This window comes from Mesoplodon densirostris, chromosome 1, assembly GCF_025265405.1.
Source record: "Mesoplodon densirostris isolate mMesDen1 chromosome 1, mMesDen1 primary haplotype, whole genome shotgun sequence".
In the NCBI taxonomy this organism is placed as follows: Eukaryota; Metazoa; Chordata; class Mammalia; order Artiodactyla; family Ziphiidae; genus Mesoplodon; species Mesoplodon densirostris.
Genome location: NC_082661.1, coordinates 160202096 through 160212696, shown reverse-complemented (window position 1 = coordinate 160212696; position 10601 = coordinate 160202096). Strand labels below are relative to the sequence as shown.

General features: G+C 32.8%; 1 pseudogene; it reads right to left on the bottom strand.

Annotated features, from left to right (window-relative positions):
• Positions 1 to 2162: 2162 nt before the first annotated feature.
• On the bottom strand, positions 2163 to 2536 carry LOC132485051 (small nuclear ribonucleoprotein Sm D3-like; annotated as a pseudogene).
• Between the last annotated feature and the right edge of the window lie 8065 nt (positions 2537 to 10601).

Sequence of the window (10601 nt, the reverse complement as noted above, 5' to 3'; positions counted from 1 at the left end):
TACCTGAGTACTTAGTTAATTGTCAGGTGCTTCAGTTCTCACAGAGTTACTAAGAACAACTTTTGAATTCCTTGGGCTAAGAGACAGAGGATGTCAGTTGAGTTGGCACACAAAATTAACCATCTTAACTACTATATTGTCAACTTAGCTTCTGATTATTTTCCAGAGTTCACTGACCCACTTTACTTCCAGATGGCTAGCGACATGTGATGTGCAGAAGGGAGAAGGCTAGGTTGAGGAAAGATTAATGCTGGGTTGGCTTAAATTGCTTAAATTCACAGATTTGAGTTTTTTAATTTGTTCATACGTAATAACGTGCTAGGAAAATTGCTCAAATAATATAATTCTTTATCTCATTTGAGTATGGTATGACAATAATATATAAACAGTAGGTAGTATTACAGGCATTTATTTCATAGCATTGCATTTTAGTTATAAACATTTACTTTATTTGTATTGCAATTATGATATTTATTTTGGGAGAAACCATTTTACTGTGGTGGGTGGATTAAAACAATGGCCACAATACTTCCTCGCATCCCTGTATGCACACCCCTTGGCAAAGTGAGTTTACAGTTCTTTCCATCAAGATCTGGATTCTATTTTCTCACCCCTTGAATGTAGCCTAGTCAGATGGCTTGCTTTGTTGAATAGGACTTTGGAAAACGTGATGCTGGCATAAGATTCAAATGTTCTTGAGCATTTGGGCTTGCCCTCTCTTGCTGTGGCAAATGTAAGACCATCACTTTGTGAACATATTACTAGCTATTTTAAAATACACAATTCAGTGACATTTAATACATTCACAATGTCGTAAAACCATCACCTCTATGTAGGTTGTGTAGGAAATATTTCCATCACCTCCAAAGAAAAACCCATACCTTTTAAGTTCCTCATTGTCCACCCCACGCCCGCTCCCTGCCTCAGCCCCTGGCAACAGTAATCTGATTTCTGTCTTTATGGCTTTACTTATTTTGGATATTCATATAAATGCAATAACATAATATGTGACCTTTTATGTGTGGCCTTTTTTGAGATTAGCAAAATATTTCTGAGGTTCATGTACATTGTTGCATGTATCAGCACTTCATTCTTTTTTATGCTGAACAATATTCCATTGGATGTATATACCACATGATCTTTATCCATTCATCTGTAGATGAAGATCTGGATTGTTTTCACCTTTTGGCTAAAGCAAATAGTGCCTCCATGAACATTCATGTACAAGTATTTGTTTGACTACCTGTCTTTAATTCTTTTGGTATATAAGCTAAGAGTGGAATTGCAGGGTTAGATGGTAATACTACATTTAATTTTTTTGAGAAACTGCTAAAAACTGTTTCAACAGTGCCAGTGCCATATTGCCCTGGTACATCCCCTCCATTAATGTACAAGAGTTCCAGTCAATTTCTCCCCATCCTTGCTGACACTTGTAATGTTTCATTTCTATTATTATTATTATTGTTATTATTATTATTAAAGCTACTCTTATGGATGTGAAGTGGTATTTCCCTGTCATTTTGATTTGCATTTCACTAATGACAAATGATACTGAGAATGTTTTCATGTTCTTGTTGGCTCTTTGTATATCTTTTTTAAAAAGTGTCTATACAAGTCCTCTGCCTATTTTTTCCAGTTTTATAGAGAAACAATTGACATATATTACTGTGTAAGTTTAAGTCATACAGCATGATAGTTTGATTTACATATACTGTGAAAGGATTGCCACAATAGGTTCAGCTAACATCCATCTTCTCATATAGATACAACAAAAAGAAAAGAAAAAATAAAAAGAAAAATTGTTTCCCCTGGTGATGAGAAGTCTTAGAAATTACTCTCTTAAAAGCTTTCCTATGTATCATATGTCACTGTTAGCTACAGTTGTCACATTGTTCATTACATACCCAGTCCTTATGTATCTTATAACTGGAATTTTCACTTTTTGACCAACTTCATCTTTTTTTCCCTCAGAAAAAAAAAAAAAAAAACACCCATATTTATTTAGTTAAACATTTCCCCTGACCTAAAGAGAAAGATGTCAAAAACAAACAAACAAATAAAGCACCTAGGACATATACATAAGCATGTAGCCCCACCTCCACTCTGGAACCCAGATAACCTACAAGCAAAAATAAGGGCGAAGTTCCATTCCAGAGATAAAATTATCTTTGCTTCTGGAAGATACTTCCATATCCTCTTCCTCTCTCTTCTTCTTATAGCTACTTGGACCTTCAGAATAGCAGTTTTTCCCTGGACAGCCTCAGAGCCTTGGTTTTTATTTTTCATGTTCTTTAACATGGATGCATTTTTCAGCATGTCAGGCAAAATCGGAAGGCAGATTTTGCTGCCATGGATGTACACCTGCTCCAGCTGTGCCACTAGGCTGTCTTTGGACTGTGATGTTGGACATCTACCTGTCCATGCTGTGCTTCACCTCAATGAGCTTCCCTTTATACACCTTGATGGTGTTTGACTCACCTGTCCTGATGTGGACCTTGGCCCCATGTAGGGCTTTAAATGGCACAACGATAGACATCTTGGTGGGAAGAGAGACCTACAGTTTTTGATTGGCTTATTTGTCTTCTTTTGTTGAGATCTAGGAATTCTTTATATATTTTGGACACTAAATCCTGTTAAAATATTTGATTTGCAAGTATTTTCTGCCAACATGTAGATTGTCTCTTCCCTCTCTTAGGACAGCTAGAATTCTCATACATTGCTGTTTGGAAGGCAAAGCTGTATAGCCATTTTGAAAGTAGATTGGCAGAGCCTTTTTCTGTTAAACAATTATTTATTATATAACTCTGCATTTTCACTCTTAGGACATTTTCCAAGAGAAACGAAAACTTATTTCAACACAAAGACTTTTATGTGAATGCTCATAGAAGCACTATTTATAATTGTTAAGAACTAGAATTAATGCAATGTCCATCAAATAGTGACTTGATAAACAAAACAAGTTGTACTCTATGCATATTAAATATCAAGGACACATAAATATAATTATCTATATACAGTTGACTCACTGTGTTTGACCCACTTAATTTCAAGAAGTATTTATTTGGACTGAGACTACTCTTGCAAAGTAAGTAGCACTTAATTTCAAAATCATATTTTTAAAATTTATATTTCATATATCATTTTTATTAAATAATAAATGTTCTACTATTCATTATTTGATACTTTACTTACATTTTATACTTTTCTGGGAAGTTTAATGACATAGTAAAAATAATTACAGAGAAATGAAGCAACTACAGTATAATTTATCTTATCTTAAGCTTATTCCCTGAAAAAAAAAAAAGTGGTTTGATGCATTTTAAGCATGTCAAAAGCAGACAGACTAGTATCAAAAAATGCCTAAAATCTTAAAAAGAAAATTTTTTGCCATACTGTCATTTATGTAGTTGTAAATTTATTACTTTAACTTTTTGATTTCTGACAATACATTTCAAAGAAAACATTTTAATGACAAAGCATTAGTTACAAAATCAGCATTTTCAAACTGTCATTGACAAGAAAATGATAAAGACAATCATAATACTTTTATAAGGGGAAAATCCATTTGTGAGTCAATCAGAAAATTAAATAAGAATATGTTTATGGTAGTGGCTCATTCACCTGCAGTAGTTATATTAGATTATAGTTCCCTTTATGAAAAATATTTTCCGGAACAAAAATCACTTAAACTTATATTTTAATGAAATTAATTTAGTAATAATAGCAAATACTTCTATAGCTTTTACTAAATTCCATGCACTATTGTATTTGCTTTATATATATTAACTCAATCCATACAACCCTATGTCAAGGGTACTATTATTGTTCCTATTTTAGAAGTAAGAAAATTGAGGTGTAAAAACACAATTTGCAGATACTTATCCAAAGAATACATGATGCAGCTTAGACTCAAATTTAGGGGTCTAATTCAAAGACTTTTTTTTTAAGAATTATGCTGTGCTGCCTCTCTTAAGATTAAAATGTTAACTTTAGCAACAAACAATATAGCTATGCTTCCAGAATTATGTCTGTGAGGAAATTCCACTTTCAGAAGAAATGCTTCTTTGGTAGTCACTTGTTTTACAAATGAAGAGGAGGTTGCCAAGGTCATGCCCTCTCTTAAAATATGAGCTTGAACTACTGCAGTGGGAGTCAAGTTTAGTTCAGAAGAGCTCCCCTGAAGTGAGTTGCCAAGAGTAGTACTAGCCTAGGGATAAAGCCTGGGGCCAGAAACAAGGTGAAGAATTCTATCTGAGCACATCAACCTGAAGTTAGGGACCACAAGTCAAAGTGACTCAAGAAAAATAAAAAACCTGAAATATTCTATAACTATTAAAAAATTCCATTACTCTAGGAGATGACTCATAAAGGATATTGCTGTGATTTATGTCAAAGAGTGTTCTACCTATGTTTTCCTCTGAGAGTTTTATAGTGTCTGGTCTTACATTTAGGTCTTTAATGCATTTGGAGTTTATTTTTGTGAATGGTGTTAGAGAATGTTCTAATTTCATTCTTTTACTTGTAGCTGTCCAGTTTTCCCAGCACCATTTATTTAAGAGACTGTCTTTCCTCCATTGTATAGTCTTGTTTCCTTTGTCATAGATTGACCATAGGTGCATGGGCTTATTCCTGGGCTTTCTATCCTGTTCCATTGATCTATATTTGTTTTTGTGCCAGTACCATACTGTTTTCATGACTGTAGATTTGTAGTATCAGCCACTATGTAGAACAGTATGGAGGTTCCTTAAAAAAATAAAAATAGAGCTACCATGTGATCCAGCAATCCCACTCCTGGGCATATATCCAGAGAAAAACATGGTTTAAAAGGATACATGTACCCCAATGTTAATTGTACTGCTGCTTACCATAGCCAAGACATGGAAGCAACCTAAATGTCCATCAATGGATGAATGGATAAAGAAGATGTGGCACATATATACAATGGAACATTACTCAGTAATTAAAAAGAATGAACTAATGTCATTTGCAGCAACATGGATGGACCTGGAGATTATCATACTAAGTGAAGTAAGTCAGACAAAGACAAATATCATATGATATTGCTTACATGCAGAATCTTAAAAAAAATGATACAAATGAACTTATTTACAAAACAGAAACAGACTCACAGACTTAGAGAATGAACTTATGGTTACCAGGGGGAAGGGTTGGGGGGAAGAATAAATTGGGAGTTTGGGAGTGACATGTACACACTACTATATAAAAAATAGGTAGCCAACAAGGACCTACTGTATAGCACACAGAACGCTGCTCAATATTCTGTAATAACATAAATAGGAAAAGAATTTGAAAAAGAATAAATACATGTATATGTAAAAAAATTTTTTTAAAGGTTATAAGAAAACAGAGTTCCAGTACAAATATAATCTGTGTTTCTAAAAGAGTAGCCCACAATTTAAATATTGGAATTTTAAATTACATTAGTAACAACGGCAGTGAAATTAAAATTATTGAGAATAAATCTGAAAACATACATGCAAGACCTCTGTGTGGAAATCTGTAAAACTGTTGAAAACTTTGAACAAGGACTAAATTAATGGAGAAATATCCCATGTTCATTCATAGGAAATATCAGTATCATACAGGTATCTGTTATTTTCAAATTGATCTATAGATTTATTATAATTTCAAACAAAATTCCAATAGGGTTGTATGATAAATGTGACAAGCTGGAACTAATAATGAATGAGGAGGGCCAACTTTTCCAGTATGCAACGTAAGCACAAGGATAGAAAACAAATGACCAATAGAGAACTGTAGGGAACCCAGAGACTTACCCCTAGATAATTGAAAATGCTATATATATGACAAAGATGAAATCAAAAACTTGTGGAGGAAAACAGGGTATTAAATAAATGAAACAGAAAATTATGTTCATAAGTAAGATAAAAAAGAGTGATGCTTATACCTTACAAAACAATGGATCTCAGAGAGATTAAATAGGAAAACATATATTTTTTAATTTTTAACTAAAAGGGCATTAATATTTCAGCACTAAAGGAGGAAATGTTTCTTAAACTTTCAAAATGACTATTTGTAAAGAAAAAATTGATACCTTTCACAATATAAAAGTTAAAAATGTGTCAATTTAAAAAAAACACTGTAACAAAACTAAAAAGACAAGTCTCTTCGTTGAAGGCAATAGGACTATAAAGAGCTAAGGATGGATTAGTATACAGATTAAATTTTTTAATTAAAATTTAAAGTAACAAAAATAATGTAATGAGATGTGCAGAAATTTCCCATAAGTCTAAGTACATATGGACAACTAATACGGAGGAGTATACTCTGTTTCATAAAAATCAGGAAAAGACAAATTAAGGACAAAATAAGAAAGTATAAATTAAGGACAAAATGAGAAACTACATTTTACTGAACAGTTGGCAGAAATATGGGCTGGGATGTGGGTCATATGGAACTATCTGCTGATGGAAGTGTATGTTGATAAAACAAAGTTGGAAAGCCTTTGGTTTTGTCTTGTAGGATTGAACGTTAAAATCCTCTATCTTCTAGCCATTCCTATTAGTATAATCTCCAGAGAAACTTTTGAACTTGGGTGCAGGAATGTACAAGAACGTTCATAGAAATTTTATTTTTTTTTAATTTTTTTTAAAAATGGGCACAAATTGTCTACCTGCATGACAATGGATAATAAGTTGTGATAAGGTCACCATAGTCTGTAGTAGTGTAAATGAATGAATTACAACTATACACAGCAACATGGATAAATTTTAAAAATTACAATGTTGGAAGTCTTTTAAAAATTACAATGTTGGAAGTCTTAGGATGCTACCTGTATGGTGATGTTTTTATGAAATTCAAAAATAAGCAAAACTAAATTATATGTTTTATAACGTATATTTTACATCTATTGTTCACTCTGCATTAAATATTATTGTGAAAAGATAATACAATGCATTTTTACTTACATTTTATTTATTTATTTATTTATTTATTTATTCTTTTATACTGTCTTTTAAAAAAATTTATTAGAGTATAGTTGATTTACAATGTTGTGTTAGTTTCAGGTGTACAGCAAAGTGATTCAGTTTTACATAAACATATATTCATTCTTTTTTAGATTACTTTCTCATAATGGTTATCAGAGAATACTGAGTAGAGTTCCCTGTGCTCTACAGTAAGTCCTTGTTTGTTATCTATCTTATATATAGTAGTGTGTGTATGTTCGTACACATAGTTACATCTTACTTAAAAAGTGAATCCAGAAAGTGTTCGCTCATTTCAAATCTTTTCACCACTGACTCTCCACTTTAGTTGAGCATTTCTGCATTATATCCTCTAAAGCTAATCTGATTATTTTTCTTTTATGATAGTAATTAATGTTTATCCTTTTAGACTGAATTAAAACTTTTTTTTAGTTTTAACATGCTTCAGTTAAAAACTGTATCTAAATTTTTGTGGCTAAAATATAATGATAATATACTTTATCTGATTTTAATTTCTAAAACAAATATTTAAGGTAGTTATGTGGATTATTCTAAACTAATTTATGCACATGTAAATAAAAATAAAACTCAACTAGCTTAAAGGGAATAAAAGGAATCTATTGTTTCAGCTCTGAATACCTCTGGATTATCATTTTTAGGTAAGTTTATCCATATGGTGTGTGGGATCTCCATAAACAGATCCAAAATTACATGGTCATTACATCTGTTATTGTGGAAATAAAGACAAAAAAAGACTACCATGTTCTTTACAATATGCATGCTCACAGTTAAAGCAGTTTTCCTTGCATTTAGTGGTCTCAGAACTGCCTTTGATTTTTTTTTTCTTTTTCTGTGGATAGGGCTTGGTTGGTGGGAGCTGTGCATATGTCTAGCCAAGGAGGAGTGAGTGGTGTCCTCATAGGTAATTTCAAGAAATAGATGTCTTTGTTGTATCCTCACAGATACATCAAACATCATGAGAGTCTCTGGCCCAAGCAGGACATTGCTGAAACATAAAAAGCAATTTCTTTAGAGGTATGGGAATGGAGCAAGATTCTTTGTAGATATGAGTGCATAAGAGGAAGTAAGAACATAAAAAGAGCAGTAGAATGTACCCTTTTAAGGAAAGTGAAATAGAAGAGAAATAAAGAGTTAAGTTTAGAGTGGAATGTGGGGTTAAAGACATTGAAAAACGAGGGGGCAATCTAGAGTTCATTTTGGAAACAATCTGTTTCTTGAGCTATCAAACTGCCAAGTTTTGTGGCTGTATCCAGTGTTTCTTAGCCAGAAGGTAGGAGAGAGAACTGGATACAGAATTCATTTAGGTTTGGGTCAGCAACGTGTGTTTCAAACAACAAAAACAACAAACCCCCAACAAATCAACAAAGCAATGGATTTGAGCATTTTGTCCAGAGAGGTCAAATTTACGGATTTCAGGTTCTTGGGGTTTAGGTACTCCACAAAGAAAGAAAGTAAAAATTGAGATACTGAAAGACAATATGAAAGTTAAGAGATGTTATAGTGATTATACAAGATGAGTATCCTAGGATAGACATTTCTTTTCTCATTTAATTACTAGGTCAAGGTAAAATGGTCATAGGTGAATGGCATGATGCTCAAAGGAGGAAGATGTGATGAGTAATTAATTTCAGAATGGTGAAAAGATAATCAGTTAGTATATGAGAGAGATTCCTCATCTTTGCAGATACCATCCCACCAATGGCAATATTTGTAATCTATATATTGTAACTCTCAACTAACTTTCTTAGCCCAGATTTTTCTCCTGCAGTCCAGGCCTGTGTTTTCCAATATCTTCTTGGTATTTGGACAGATTACATAGGCACCTAAAACTCAACATTTGTAACACTGCATAATATTATATTTTCCCTAAAACTCCCCCTCAATCTTTTATCACAAGCATGGTGATTGGTACCATAGTCCCTCTCCCTGAGCAAATCATATATGTGTGTGTCTTCCCTGACTTCTCCATTTTTCTAACTCCTGCCTCCCATTTCCAAAATGTTACAATTTCATATGATGAAAATATTGTAAATCATGTATTGTCTTTTCATCTCCATTGACATTGCAAATAATTATTTATCATTATAATTCTGATCTCTATATCATACAATTTCTCACTCTAATTTTTCACTTATCTTTTGTGTGTGTGCATACATGTAGAACACATATTACTACTGAATTATAAACTCTTTTTAAAAAGTAAGGTGTATTCCTAATGTCTAGGTTGTTGATGATTTTCTGGCATTTATTTACAGTGGACTGAGTTTTCCAAAAACAGAGTGGAAATGTTTAGGATGGAAGGAAAACCAGTAAAGAAGCACAAAGATGTGTCAGAATGAGATTACAGATGAGGGGAGAAGATAGGAGACTTGCCAGTTTTAAATTAAGCCATTGTTTAATATGTATACATGTTTTTGTTTCTTGTTTTGTTTCCTAATAAAGAGTCCATAAGACAATTCTGATGAAGATAGGAATTTTTTAATCCTTACTTAATATTCAAAAAATAAATTTTGTAAATATCAGGGTTTTTCCTTTAAAATCACGTGTCTGGAGTGTTGGAGAGATAGGGTTAAGCTAGTTCTGAAGATACTGACCTTTTAAAGGAAATGTACAGCTCAAGTGATAAATACCAAGATTTCTAACTTAGGAGGTAAATTCAAATAAAATGATAATATTTCTGTTTTGAATAACTGGATAGATGATGGTGCTCAGGCATAGAGGGATAGGAAAAGTAGAAGGGGCAGGAAGTGGAGGACAAAAATGAGGAGGAGAAAGAGAAGGAGAAGGAAAAAAAGGAGGAGGAGGAGGCTGAACAATTTCCAAATGAAAACAGGCTTGGATATAATAAAGGTTGACTTTGAAGAAGAATGTGTAAAGAGTGTACAGTAGAATGATGAAAACACAGGGATTTGTTGGAACAAGTCATTACTAAGGATTTATTTTTGAGAATTACTTGCTTAAAATGATTCTTGACATTAAGAGACTACGAAAACATACGGAGGAATTTTTATAGGTTTCATCTTTAATTTCCATTTTCAAAAAAAGTACATGATGGCAACTTTTTCAAATACTCTCTGGAAGTAAGTAATTCCAGTATAAACTCGTTCCTGTAATAATTCCAAACACTGTTAGATATAAATGAAGTAAACAATATGCACAAAATTTCATCATTGTAATAGTAAATTATATTTCTTCTTTTTTCATAGATCTTTATTGAGTATAATTGCTTCACAATACTGTGTTAGTTTCTGTTGTACAACAAAGTGAATCAATTGTATATATACATATATCCCCATATACCCTCCTTCATGAACCTCCCTTTCACCCTCCCTATCCCACCTCTCTAAGTCATTGCAAAGCATCGAGCTGATCTCCCTGTGCTATGCATCAGCTTCCCATTAGCTATTTTACATTTGGTAGTGTATATATGTTGCTGCTACTCTCACTTCACCCCAGCTTCTCCCCTCCCCTCACCATGTCCTCAAGTCCAAACTCTATGTCTACATCTTTATTCCTGCCCTGCCACTAGGTTCATCTGTGCCTTTTTTTTTTTTTTTTTTTTTAGATTCCATATATATACGTTAGCATATGGTATTTATTTTTCTTTTTCTG